Raw genomic sequence first — 14,891 nt, 5'->3', positions numbered from 1 at the left:
TTGCCACCCGTTAATGTGATGGGTTGACATAACTTGCACGCAGCTGTATTCTTATTCTTGAAATTTACATCAAAATATTCCCAGCCAAAACTGGTTACCATAATGGTTGAAGGCTGTTATCAATATTTAGTTATTTTTTTATATATTTAAACTAACTTTTGTTTGATATGTAATTAGTAATTTATTTCAGTAAAATATAAATGATTTAAACCAGAAAAATACAAATATATATGTAATTATAGCAAGAGTCTGAAACCGAGGAACAAGAGTATGACTGATGAAGAATGCTTTATTTTCGGTTGTCACAGCGCCGCAATTTCCTGTGCAATTCCTCAACATGAAAACTGAAAGATGAAGTAATAATTTTATTTGACGGTGATTTAAAGTAATAAATAATAATGTTAATTCGATTCGATAAGGCGAGAAAAGAGGAATATTTTCATATGTTTACATCTATTTGCCTCAGATTCGATGCAGTTATAAAGGTCTACATGTTAACAGTGCGCCATGCCTTTTATTTGATAATATGGTGTAGACGATGCAGGTTTCCTCGATAAGTTTTCATTGGCAAGCAAAAGGTGGAGTTAATATGTCTTCGTTTACAATATAATTTAATTAATATTAGTATCATTTATGACAACAATATTTGCGATAAATCGCCATTAGATTAATCGATAATCAGCCGATTAACAAAGGACAATTAATCGATAATCGGTTCTCGGCCAATTTACTAATCGGTACATCCCTAATATATATATATATATATATATATATATATATATATATATATATATATGACATAATTGCGTTGAAACATTGAAACGCTGGTTCTCGCCAGATCACCTAAGTTAAGCAACGATGAGCCTTGCCATACGAATGAGCATTCCAGAATGCTAGTAGCTGTATTTGCCGCGCCAAATATTGAAATTTCTTTTATTCCTTAAGACATGCATCTATGAGAGGGAACACTGATATAAAAACCTGAAGTCAACTGTGTGCTCATTTTTTTGTGGCAGCCATTGAACCGATTGAATTAGCAGTTGTACACAAATGTGTGGTTGGTTCTGCACAAAACCTTGGCAACTATAAACAAATTATTTATGTGGATTTCTGAACAACTTAGTTGTTGTGACAGAGATCATACTTCAAAATCGACGAGAGAGTCTATCATATATATATATATATATATATATATATATATACATATATATATATATAAATTTTAAATAGATAAATATTAAGCTCTTGTATTGAAAAGTTTTTTCTTTGTAATCGAGCACTTTGTGGAATTCTTTCCCAAAAAACAGTAAACAAATATATATATATATATATATATATATATATATATATATATATATATATATATATATATACATACCTGGCCCAAACCTGACCACAGAACTGGACACCCCTCTCTCCCGTACGCATTCCCCGCTGCTATTATGTATAAAAACCTACCAGCGCTACTTGCAATAATAATTACACAGCCCTCCTGACGATATCTTTTTTTAAAAGACGAAAAGCAACACCGCGGCCAACTTCAAACTATACACGGAACTTATATCAATTCTTTCGGTCCACACGCTAAATTGTTTAACAGAAAAATTGTCTTTAACAACGTTTGTTCCTCTCTCTCTCTCTCTCTCTCTCTCTCTCTCCCCCCCTCTTTCTCTCTCTCTCTCTCTCTCTCTCTATCTATCTATCTTTCTGTATATATATATATATATATATATATATATATATATATATCGTTAATTATTATTCCCAAACTAGACGATGTATTTAATTCAGACTCATTATTTTATGCATATTTTATGTAGTACGTCTTACACATGTTCCGTTGAATAGCGAAAATCCACCAAGCACATCATCAGAGACAGATGTGTGTTCCTCGGAAAAAAATGCTGGAGAGTTTTTTTTGGGGGGGGAACAAAAAGTATAAATTGAAGAAAATATATATATATATATATATATATACAAAATTTTGCTTGATTGTTGTCCAGTGAGTATTGATCAAATACAATGTTAATCAGAAATATTTTAAATTTCACATTGTTGTGCTCATATTAAAATCGTTTAACTAGTTGGAAGAAAATTGAAATTTCTGCAATATTTATTAAATAGTGCATGAGTGCTCGTCTGTCTAAAATCATCTATAACCAAACTTTCACAAATTACACGGCTAGCTGCAACCACTATAAACAATTTCCCCACTCTGTGTCTAAATCTAAGCACATATTCCATGGACAAAGCTTCTTTCCTGGATCATCCCGTCTATGTGACTCTGTTCTGCTGGCTCTTTTTCCAGATGATTACGATATGGTAGTCTTCATATCCAATGTAAACAAATTCTTGTTGAGCTGTACTCAATTTCCACCATTAAAGATTACTACCAACTTACACTCGTTAACCCTTATCCTTTAGTGGCGCTCATGCCTTGATAAGTGATGACTTCTTTGAAAAAAAATTCTAATTTTGTCAAATTTTTGAGATATCTGAAATTTCAGAATGGGCATTCTTCCTTTTTTAAACGTTCTTTGCATATAACTAACGTAAACAAAATATATCCCACATTACCCACTCTCAAACTCATCAGCTCTGTGCAAACATTCATAATGTCTATTGTTTAGTTTGATAGAAAAATGTGTAAATAGAAATCTATAAACGTAAATACCTACTTAACTTTATGTAGATAGCGATTTATGAATGGAGAAAATAAATCGTTTTGAACGTGAAAGCAAATATATTGTGATAGCTGATAAATGAGTCGTTTCTCTATTAATGCAAAAAAAAGCCAATGTTTTAGGTGTTTTTTTTTGTTTGTTTGTTTTTCTTTTTTTATTTTTGATTTACTTTTTTGGAAGGAGGTGTTTCTGCATTTTTTATTTTTAAGCTATTTTCACTATCGATATTTGAAATTCAAAAAAGAAAATAATAATCTGTATATTTTCGGTTGGATGGAACAACCATGTCACAACGAGGACACTTTTATTTTGGATCAAGAAAACGCAGCAAAACCAAACAACGTAAATCGCAAGCGATTGCCACAATTTAAAGAATTTTTTTCGTTTTATTCTAGACAGGAAATATCGCGAAACGAAACAAAGAAACATTTAGTAATGGAGACGGTTGGATATTTCCGTCTTTTTTTTTTTTAACTTTTGTTCACTTAATAATCCGATGTGGGGGAAATTAAAAGAAAACCGCAAGAGTCAACCAAAGAGATTAAATTAGTATCAATGATCGTTAAAGTGGAAAATCGCAGTAGACATTGAAACAGCGGGAAATAAAAAGCTCGCCAACGAGAAGATCTTATGATGTAACGTCAACAAAATTATTGTTCTCGGCGACAATGAAGGTGCCCGTTTAGTTACAGGGTAGGATACACAACCAAGACTATGTGATCACAGTTTCATTTCCACCCGACTTTTTTCGTCAACTGTATGACAGAATATATTCATTCGAAAATTGAAAATGCATTTTATTTTATTTTATTTTATAATAACTGTGTAAGGATGCTTGATATACGTTTTAAGCAAAAATACACCCACACACACGCACGCACACACGCACACACACACACACATATATATATATATATATATATATATATATATATATATATATATACTATATGTACCCGGCCACGCCTTGCTGTGGCTCAGTTTTTTAAAATGGAACACATTCCTCAAGAAAAATTGCATTTTGATCGTTCTATTATTATTTTTTGCAATTTTTTTAATTAAAAAAAAAAGTTAATAACGAAAGGGAAATAATTCCATTTTCAAACGAAAAAGTCAGTTTGGTATACCTTTTTGTTATTTTTTACATAAGACCAGCTTACCATTCACATTGGATATGTCGACATTTATAGGTTGTCGGGTACGTTTACAACGAATAAACACTCCAATCTAGTAGATGTATCAGAATTTTTGTAGGAATTTTTGACACCCCTATCACGAAACTGCGAATAAAATATAAAAAAACTTGTAATTTCTCTTTTAAAAGTGGGTTGTTTTGTTATACTTCCAAAATAAACTATTAAAGTTGTTTTAAAAGTAATAGAAATATTTTATTTATTTAAAAAAAAAAACAGTAATGAATTTTACAAACTCAATATTTTTCAATTTTATACTTTAAAAATCTATCAAAATTTTTCTGCTGATTCTATTTTTACAATATTTTCAGGATCAATGTGAAATTTTATGCTCTTTCCAATAAACCGAATATAATATTTCAGACAAACGTTTTTTAATGCACGGCCCCCCCCCATTTTCAAGTGTCTATTAAAAAGTAAATAATTAATTTACTCACCAAAGTTTTATATATCACAAATTGAAAAGAAAATGTCAATAAATAATATATTCAAATTTAAAACAAAAAAGTAGTGTTTTTTTAGAAATTTACCTGTAAAGTTCGAAGTTTTTTTTTGGAAACCACGTTGTTTATTTTTTCTTTTGTTTTTTTTTTAATGAAACCTTGGTTATTGCTCCTTTAATTGAAAAAAATTAGGGCTTGAATTACATTTTTCGAGTAGTTATAAGCTTGGAAAGACAGAGGGGTCGAATAATTCACGCCTCCCATTTTGAAATGTCTATTAAAAAGTAAATAATTAATTTACTCACCAAAGTGTTATATATCACAAATTGAAGAGAAAAGGTCAATAAATAATATATTCAAATTTAAAACAAAAAAGTAGTGTTTTTAGAAATTTACCTGTAAAGTCCGACGTTTAAAACCTTTAAAAAAACACGTTGTTTGTTTTTTTAATGAAACCTTGGTTGTTGCTCCTTTAATTGAAAAAATATTAGGGCTTGAGTTACATTTTTCGAGGAGTTATAAGCTTGGAAAGATGGAGTGGAATTATTCACTATTTTTCACGAAATTTCTGACACACCTACCAATCTACCCATGTTAGGACGGCTTTCGGAATAGACACCCCTAACCTTCCCAGCATACCCGAAAAGCTATAAAAGTTGACGTGTCGAATGTGAACAATGAGTTGGACGTAATGTAAAAATGTACCGAATTTAAAAGGGAACGAAATTCAAATTTCCGTTCCATTTTTACAACAACCGTAAAGCAGAACATTCTATGCAAATTTTACCTAACTTACTGTATTAATGCTATTTTTAAGCAAAAAAAAATATTTGGGTTTGGTTATAAATTCCTAAACTCATTTCACCCTAAATAATTTAGGTGACTGAAATAGGAATCTAATTGAATCTTTAATTTCCTGAATAGTATGCGAGAAATTCATTTTTCTTCGAGGTATATCGAATTCATTAATACGGACTTTAGGGGCTTTTTTCGGAATGTTCCTGTAAAAATTTTATTGTTACAAATTACGATGCTTTATTTATATAAAAAAAGCAAAAATAAATTCTTGCGTTTTTTATTTACTACTGAAAACCATAACTTTAGTAAAGGTATTTTTGTTTAAATAAAATAAAACATTTTCATTAAGAGCTAAGTAAAAATAATTCGTTCATTATATTCTGTGATCATTATTTGATAAATACTGACATTTTCATTAAAATTGGTTAATTTCCTGATTTTTGGTGAATTTTTAAATAAAGGAAGGGGTCAAAATGTTTATACACTTTGAGCGTCGGCATTCATTTTGTCTGTACCTACCATTTTTCGATGAATATTTGATAGGAAAGCGACCGCGTGTGGTTAATTTAAATCAAATTTCAATCACATGGTTACATTATCAATAATCATGTGATTAAACCCATTGAAAATTTACCGATATTGTAATATCCGTTTAGTGATGCAGTGTTGGCAACTGACATTTAAAAAAAACGCGAGATCAGGAGAAAGAAACATCCAGAAAATCGCTAGATTTGTAACTTTTATCATCTGAAATTTTCAAAAATCGCTAATTCACCCTCCCCCCCCCAAAAAAAAACTCCATATTTTAACTTCCTACAATAAAAACAATTATAAATATAGTATATTCAATATATAAAATGTTCCGTGTTTTCTAACTATATGTTTCTGGAATTATATTGAAGCGGTTAGCTCCCCAGAAGGCTTACATATTTTATCAGCTAGTTTTACCTGTTTTTTCAGAGAGGGTTTTTTTTTGCAAGAAACAAATCATAAACTCAAACTTTTTATAATAAAAGTTAAATTGAAATATACTGCAAATTAAACATCACAATAATGGTGCAGCATTTAGGTTGGTAGATAATTAAATTCTACTGTATTGGTATAAGTTGTTGTTTTTTTTTTGCTGTTGTTTCTTGCTTTTCACAATTTTCGACTAAATAATTCTAAATTAAGCGGGGTTGCTTAGATCGTATTTTAAACTAAACTTCGGAGGTTGGAATGCCCCCCACCTAAAATGTACTTGGAAAAATCGATTTTATAGCGAGATTTAAAAATGGTTAGCCGAAAAAAGAGGAAGAACAAAACAAATAATCAATAAATAATTGTTACCAAAGGCAATAAATGCTACTTTTTTTTTACTTACATGAATGAGTTTATTTTATGTTTTAAAGTATTTTCAAACGCTTTTCTTTATTTTTTAATCTAAAATTGCGGGTGTGTGGGTGCGAAATATCTCCAGATTTTCTAGAATTCCCCGCTAGATTGCAAACGAAATCTCCAGATCTAGCAGGAGCACCGATAAATTGGAAACACTGGTCACGTGATAGGACGCGGTAATAAATAAATGTCCCTAAATAAAAAATGGCCTATCGGTACAAAGAAAAAAACCTATTTATCATAGACAAAATTAAGTATAATGTTCTAATTAAAAAGAAGTATATAAAAACACACATGGATATAGTAAACATATTATACCAAAACGTGGAAGCCATCTGTCCAGTGGTTTTTTAGTCTATTAATTGCGAACGAACCAAGAGTTACATTTATATATATATATATATAGAGAGAGAGAGAGAGACAGACAGACAGACAGACAGACAGACAGAGACAGAGAAAGAGAGATAGAGAGAAGTTTGATAGAACACGGCAGAGTACTTCCTTTTTCTTATTTTGTTAGATATCTTTTCTATTTGCCGAGCCGTCTTTTTAATTTCGGCAGGGGCATTATATAGAATAACCCCAGAATTATGTGTCGGCCATATTTTTCTCAAGCGCTTTCTATCAGGCATCCGATTGTCGTCAGGAGCAATTGTTGTTGTTTTCTTTTTCTTTTATTTTCCTTTGAGGCTTGGTGTATTTATAATTTTTCCCCATTTTTTCCAATTTTTTATTCGTTACGGATATTGGTGGTTGGCGATGCATCTTGTAATTGTTCTGTTGTAAGAACACTCTTTACTGATGGATTAGTTTTATTTTATTTTCATTTTATGAAAACAAAATTAATAGATTTTGTTTCTTTACGTTTTAATATTTCAGTTAATTTATGGACTTAACGGATAATTTCCTAAAGTCACTGCACATAGAATTCTAATGGTATTTTTAGCTTCTTTTAATAAATCTAATCCGTATTTAAACTTAGGTACTTATATATTTTACAATAATATCTCTGGTTGCTAAGTGTCGACATATTTCGGTAGGTTATGTAAGTAGCCGGAAGATGCCGGAATGATTATCCAATCAGCTGGCAAAGGACAAGTTACAATGAAAATGTGAAATTCATTAAATCAAGTAAAAATATTTTAATAAAAAATAATTTATAACTAGATGTCAACGTGAACCCCCCTCTTTCCCTATGTTAAGAACGACTTTCTTAATAGAAAAGATGCCCACGCAAATTGCTTACAGATTGCAACGTAAATTCGATAAGTATCAAAACGTATTGGAGTGTTCAGACTGTTAACAAATTTAATTCTAGAACAAAAGAAATTTGAAGGTTTAATATATTTGTTTTTGAATGCTGAGAAATATTTGATTAAATCATATTGATAAATCATATTGATAAATCATATTGATAAATCATATTTTATATTAATTTTGTCATTTTTATTGATGCTTTGGTTGATCGTCTGTTCGATTTGATTAAACTGATTGAGAAAGATCAATGGTTAAAGATCTCCGAGATGATTGAATTATCTTAGTCTAATACTACCTTTTAGAAAATTCATAACTAATGGTAAAAAGTTAATAAGTAAAAATAAGTAACAAAATTAACAAAGAGTAATAACAAACAATAATGATTAACAATAATAACTAAAAATAATAACTAAAAATAATAAATAAAAATAATAACTAAAAATAATAACAAACAATAATGATTAACAATAATAACTAAAAATAATAACTAAAAATAATAAATAAAAATAATAACTAAAAATAATGAATAAAAATAATGAATAAAAATAATAAATAAAAATTATAGCTAGAAATAATAAATAAAAATATTAAATAAAAATAATAACTAAAAATAATAATTTAAAAAATAATTAAAAATAAAAAATAAAATAATAGCTAAAAATAATAACTAAAAATAGAAACTAAAATTATAAATAAAAATAATAACTAAAGTAATAATTGAATGTAATTTTTTTTAAAATAATAAAATATTAACTGAAAATAATTAGTAAAAATAACTACTAAAATAATAACAAAACATAATAACAAAAATAACAATTAACAATATTAATTAACAATAACATCTATGAATAACAAATAACAATACCGACGAACGATAACATCTAATAATAATAACTAGCAGTAATAACTAAAAATAATAACTAAAAATAATAACAAGAATAATACTGATAAAAATTAATCGAAAATAATAACTAACAATAAGAATTACAACTATCAATAATAATTAAAAATGATAAATAAAAATAATTTAAAAATCTATATATTAATACGATAGCGTGAATGTTATTTTTGTGCGTCACGCTTACACCTTATTTTCTTCGTTTCATTGTTATGTTCTTCCATTTATTGTAATAAATAATCTTACCAAGAATTTTTCATATATTTTGGTTTCGGTTTCTATTATAACTGATGGTACTCAAGTCATCTATTCCCTTTTAAAATAGTTTTACTAAGAATTCTTCATATACAGTTCACGGTGGAAAACGAACATAACAACAAATAATCGTTCCTAGATGTGCTGATAACCCGCACTGGTCATCTGTATACCGAAAGCCAACTTTCACTGGACATTACCTAAAAATAAACTCCTACCATCCATACAATGTAAAGAAAGAAATCGTCCGTTTCCTACAACGCCGAGCAAAAGCAATATGCAGTAACAGCAGTGGAGATGGACAGACGAGATGGACAGTTTAAGAGAAACCCTCCATCAAAGCAACTATCTAGAGAGCATGACATCAGCTCCAAAACCAGATACAAAAAGACACCACTCAGAAACTCACCACAGTTTGTAAACCATATATGAAGAGTTTATCTGTAATCCATATGACATCAGGACAGTATTCAGGAGTGATTCAACTCTCCGGAAACAGATTTTGAGAGTCAAGCCCCCCCCCTACAGAAAAAAATCATGACTCCGAACTGTGTATATGAAATCCTATGTAAATATAGAAAACTATACAAAGGTGAAACGTGTCGTCTACTAAAAGTGCGGTTAGAAGAACATTGAAAAGCCATAGTACGTGGGGAGATTGAAAAATCAGGTATAGCTGACCATATCTGTAAAGAAAACAGAAACCATCTACCATTATAGGATGAAGTAAAAAATCATAGACAGAAGAACGGTGGAGAGTAAGACGACTCAAAGAAGCACATATGCTGGGGAATAAGCAATTACTAAGTAGACCTAGTATATAATTTAATACGATATGGAAACCATTAATTATAAACAATAGATAATATACACAATAAGTATAAACAATATATAGATAGATAGATAGATAGATATGCGTTAATATATAGTAATAATTAGTAATAAAAATGATGTAAGGTTCCTTAAATTTTAACCAGACTAGTCCGCAAGGGCCTGTGGCGTAGTGGTTAGAGTACATGGAAAAATTAATTGTAAAAAGTGATATTCTCCTGAAGATTGAAGGTTCAATCCTCAGTGTGGGCGACTGAATAATACAATTTCGAATTATGTAGGACCTCTATCCAGTTATGGCTGACGGAACAAGGGCATGCTACCCCTTGGAAAGAAAAAAGGGTTCTGTTCGGAATTACATCGACCGAAATGTTGTTTAAATTACACTCAAGATGAGAACAGTAGTCCGAAGAATCCAAATAATACTAATAGCAATCCTCATCTCAAAAATTTAAAAATGTCTTAACTAAATTTTGAATTTATCTTTCTTAAGTTTTAGTACACTTTTTTAAAGTAAACATTTTAAGCTTTAATACAATTACATTTTTAAGTTAACATTCTTAAATTTTAGTACTATTATAATTTAAAGTAAATTTTTAAGCTTCAATACTGATGTAATGGATTAACCTTACATCCCTTCATAGATGAAATGAACTATGGATATATTGGTCCTCTCACGTGACTAAGGCAGAAGGAAAAACGACAGGAAGAGAATAAGAAAATATGTCGAGTAACTCTTATGTCACCTGTATTCCTTTGTAAATAAACCCCTTTTTCTTTCATCCATTACTCCGTGTTTCTTGCTTTATTCTTATTTAAAGTAAGGATATAACAAATGGCGAGAGGATTCGAATTCACAAAAAGGAAACTTTAAGCCAAAAAGATATTGGACAACGAATGGGAAAAAAACTGCCAGGCAAATTTAAACTACTGAAAAAAAGCGAAGACATACACAAAAAGTAAGTTTTTTAATTCAGTCTGAAAAAAAGAGAAATTGACTTTTCACGAAGCATTGAAAGGAACAATTTTTCTCGGAACGGAAGAAAGTTGTCCATTTCAAATTTCTTTTGTTTCATAAGAAGAAAAAATACGGCGGAAAAGAACATATATATGCCGTTGGTTCGGTGTCAATTTCGGTGTCAACCTTGTCTACAAAAGAATTTTTGTGGTTTAAAAAAACTATTCAGTGAATTTATTTAATGCTTTGTGCAGGTACTGTTAATCTTTTGTTTTATTACTGTGTTTAAAAAAACGAAAAATTCTTCAACATGGAAACTTCGTCGAGTTTACAAAAACTATACAATTAGCACTGGCGGCCCAATAAAGCCAGATGGAATGTTTACAAAAAGAACAGTTAATACAAAATGAAGTATTAAAAACAATATTAATGAAACAAGGAGAAAAAAAGGATTGTCGACTAACTCCGGAAGGAATTGCAAATTCGCTAACAGAATTTTTATATGAACCAACGAATGGCTTAACGTTTCCAGCATATTATCGTAGATACGAAAATATTGTTTCCAAACGATGTCAGGCCTAGTCGGATGAAGAAAAAATTATTTTACTGTTGCAAAAACTGGGTTCCCATGAAAATATCAAGTATACCAATTTTATACTCCGAAGGAAACCTGAAGATATTTCTTTTAAAGAGACTATAGAAATTTTATCAAACATTTTCGAGGAACGGGATAGCTTATTTTATACTCGTTATAGGTGTTTAAATATTTTGAAACAAGATGATGAAGACTTTATCGCCTATGCTGGGAGAGTAAATGCCCAATGCAAGTTATTTAAGTTGAAAGACCTAAAAGAGGACATGTTTAAGTGCTTGATATTTGTGCAAGGGTTAACATCCTCGAAGGATAAAGAGATTCGTTCCATGATATTATCCATTATGAACCAAGACATAGAAATAACCTTTTTTTTACACAGTGGTCACCACTTATCAAGGCCCGGAAGCCACTCAGGGATAATGGTTATTGCAAGTACATTACGTTATTGTGGAGATTTGATGAAGTGTTTACTAAAGGGGGCGGTTCATTAGGAATTTGTTAACGTTGGACTTGAACAAATCCAAGTTGTAGTCAGGTGGGAAGCAGGCAGACGGAACAGAGTTCCACATCCGTGCATTTCTAAGAAAGAAGCTTTGTTCATGGAATCCACGTTTTGATTTAGGCACAGATAAAGAGTGGGGGAAATTTTTCACAGTGGATTTCAGCTAGACGGGTGTTTTTCGTGAAAGATTGGCGGGGGGACCAGAGATTGGAGTTCAGACGAGCACCTGCCATGGAAATAACGATAAAACAAGGATAGGCTTGCAACTTCTCTTATGTGGGAGAGAGGTTGCAGGGTAGAGAAAATGGCATCCCCCACTAAGCCACGAAGTCTATTTTGTACTCTGTCAAGGCAGGATAGGCTTTTTTAGCAGCTCCTGCCCAGATATGGCAGCAGTACTCCATCCTTGGACGTACTTGGCTTTTATATAGATAGAGAATTGCATCAGTAATGAGATATCTTCTGGAGCGCTAGAAAGATCCCACCATCTTTCCAGCGACCTTGGCAACAGACTTGATGTACGTGTTTAATTTCAGATCAGGAGTAAAGGTCAAACCCAGAAGCTTGTCAAAACACGGGGCCTCTCCCAGACGAGAGCCATCCATCACAATTGATGCCAGATGGGGATCAGAGCGTTGATGATATAAAGATAGGAGTTTGCATTAGATGCATTAAAGGTAACCAGCCACGTCTTCCCCCACTGAACCACGCGCTCGAGATCAGAGGAGAGAAAATCAGAGAGAACTTTGTCATTTACAGCCTTTGATGTGTTGCCGTAGATGGTCGTGTCATCAGCATAGATGTCAACGAATGATTTAAGTATGTGTTTAGGGAGGTCATTGATGTAGATCAGGAAGGGAGATGGGCCCAGGATGGACCCCTGAGGGACTCCAGCATTAATACTGCAGGCCTCTGATTTTTGTCCATCGACCACTACTCTTATGAGCCTATCGGAGAGAAATGATTTAATGATTCAGAAAACATTTCCAGTTATACCGTAGCTGGAAATCTTGTGAAGTAGACCCTTATGCCATACCTTGTCGAAGGCCTTTGATATGTCAAGAGCAATTGCCCTAGAAAGGAAGCCTTTGCCAAGAGATTCACTAATCCTGTGAGATATAACCGTCAGCACATCTGCTGTAGATCTTGCAGAGTGGAAATCATATTGTGTGTCACTAAGAAGGTTGTTTCTGCTGAGGTGGTTGACTATTTCTCTATTTAATATGGATTCCAACAACTTACTCATTACACACAGGAGACTTATTGGTCTGTACTGAGAGGAAGATGACTTATCACCTGAATTCTTAAATATAGGGCAAACTGGTGAGGTCTTACAGAAAGTTACCGAGGAATGCCAGAAACTGTTAAATTTAAAGCAGGATAATACTGCCGACATGCTTCACAAACCCCAAAACCTCAATCATGACAAATCTCCAAAAAAGAAACACGAATAAACCTAGAACCCCATCCTCCAACGTAGACCCCTACTACCAGGTCTCCTTCTCCAACATCAGGGGTCTACGTTCCAACATTCCAGAGGTTGAAACACAATTACAGGAGACAAAACCGGACATATTCTTTCTAAGTGAAACTGGCATAGGGCCAACCACTTCTCTAGACGAATTCATAATTAAAGGATACTCCAACTTAACATCTAAATCTGACCCCCAAGATCGCCATGGGCATGGAATATGTGCCTACATCAAAGATGGGGTTCCATATGGTAGGGATATCTCCAGAGAATACCCTAATTTACCTTATATGTGCTTTAGGGTTGCACTAGCTTACACCACTGCATTTATATTTGCCCTCTATCGCCCCCACAACAGTGGAATTACTATCTTTAAGAGCATATCTGAGAAAATTGACCACATCCTGTCTGCTCATCCTTCGGCTAACATTCACATCTGTGGTGACTTTAATGTCCATAATGTGGAATGTCTGACCCACTCAAATAAAACCGATGAGGAGGGGAGGTTTTGTCATGATTTTACCATTGCCTATGACCTCACTCAGATTGTTCACGAACCCACCCGTGTGTCTGATACACCCGGTCAATATGCAAGCCTTCTAGCCCTTAACTCACAACTTCCCCTGAGCTGTGTTCATATTCGCTCTATCTCCTCTGGGATCCTCTGACCACTCTGTTGTAGCAGTTAAGATAAAAATTAAATGTAATAAGTCTCCAGATGTACCTCTCCCCCGTACTCTATGGCTGACTGGGATAGCTTCCATACATTCATATCTGACCTACCTCTGCATTCTATGTTTAAAAGGGATGTGTCCTCTATAGTATAAGACCTGACCTAATGGGTAATTGTAGGCATTGTATTCATACCATCCAAAAAATTCCAACAAAACCTAACAGCCAGTCATGGTTCTCCCGAGAATGTGCTGCTGCCATTGCGCACAGAAATCACTTTTTCCAAAGCTACCAACGTAATAGATGTACTGAGACTAAAGCTGCTTTCAGGACTGCCAGCAACCACTGTAAAAGAGTAATAAAACATGCAAGAGAGCTATATGTTCAGTCTGTTAAATCCAAAGTAGCTGAGCAGCGGCTTGGTTCCCACCAGTTCTGACAAATAGCAAACAGGATCTTGAGCAGAAGTATGCGTTCTATCCCAACTATCATCAACGGACCTGAGGTCATCTCGTCAGCATCAGACAAGGCCAGACTATTTGCCAAGAACTTTGCAGCTAATTCTACCCTATGCGATAATGACCATCAACTCCCTGTATTTCTTCCTATAACAGACAACACGCTATACAACATACAAATATCTGTGCCTGACGTCGCCAAGCTAATCAAGAACCTTGATTCCAGTAAAGCAACTGGCCCTGATGGCATTCCAGTTATAGTGCTGAAAAAGCTCCAACCAGAACTTGCCCCCATACTTAGAAAACTGTTTAAGCGCTGCCTTAAGGAGAAGTGCTTTCCAACACCCTGGAAAACCTCATCAGTATGCCTTGTATTTAAGAATTCAGGTGAAAAGTCATCTTCCTCTCAGTACAGACCAATAAGTCTCCTGTGTGTCATGAGTAAGTTGTTGGAATCCATATTAAATAGAGAAATATTCAACCACCTCAACAGAAACAA

Source organism: Euprymna scolopes, chromosome 9 (assembly GCF_053919585.1).
Source record: "Euprymna scolopes isolate OS-2025 chromosome 9, ASM5391958v1, whole genome shotgun sequence".
NCBI lineage: Eukaryota > Metazoa > Mollusca > Cephalopoda > Sepiida > Sepiolidae > Euprymna > Euprymna scolopes.
The sequence above is the reverse complement of the archived record's forward strand: the minus strand, read 5'-3'. Positions refer to the sequence as shown.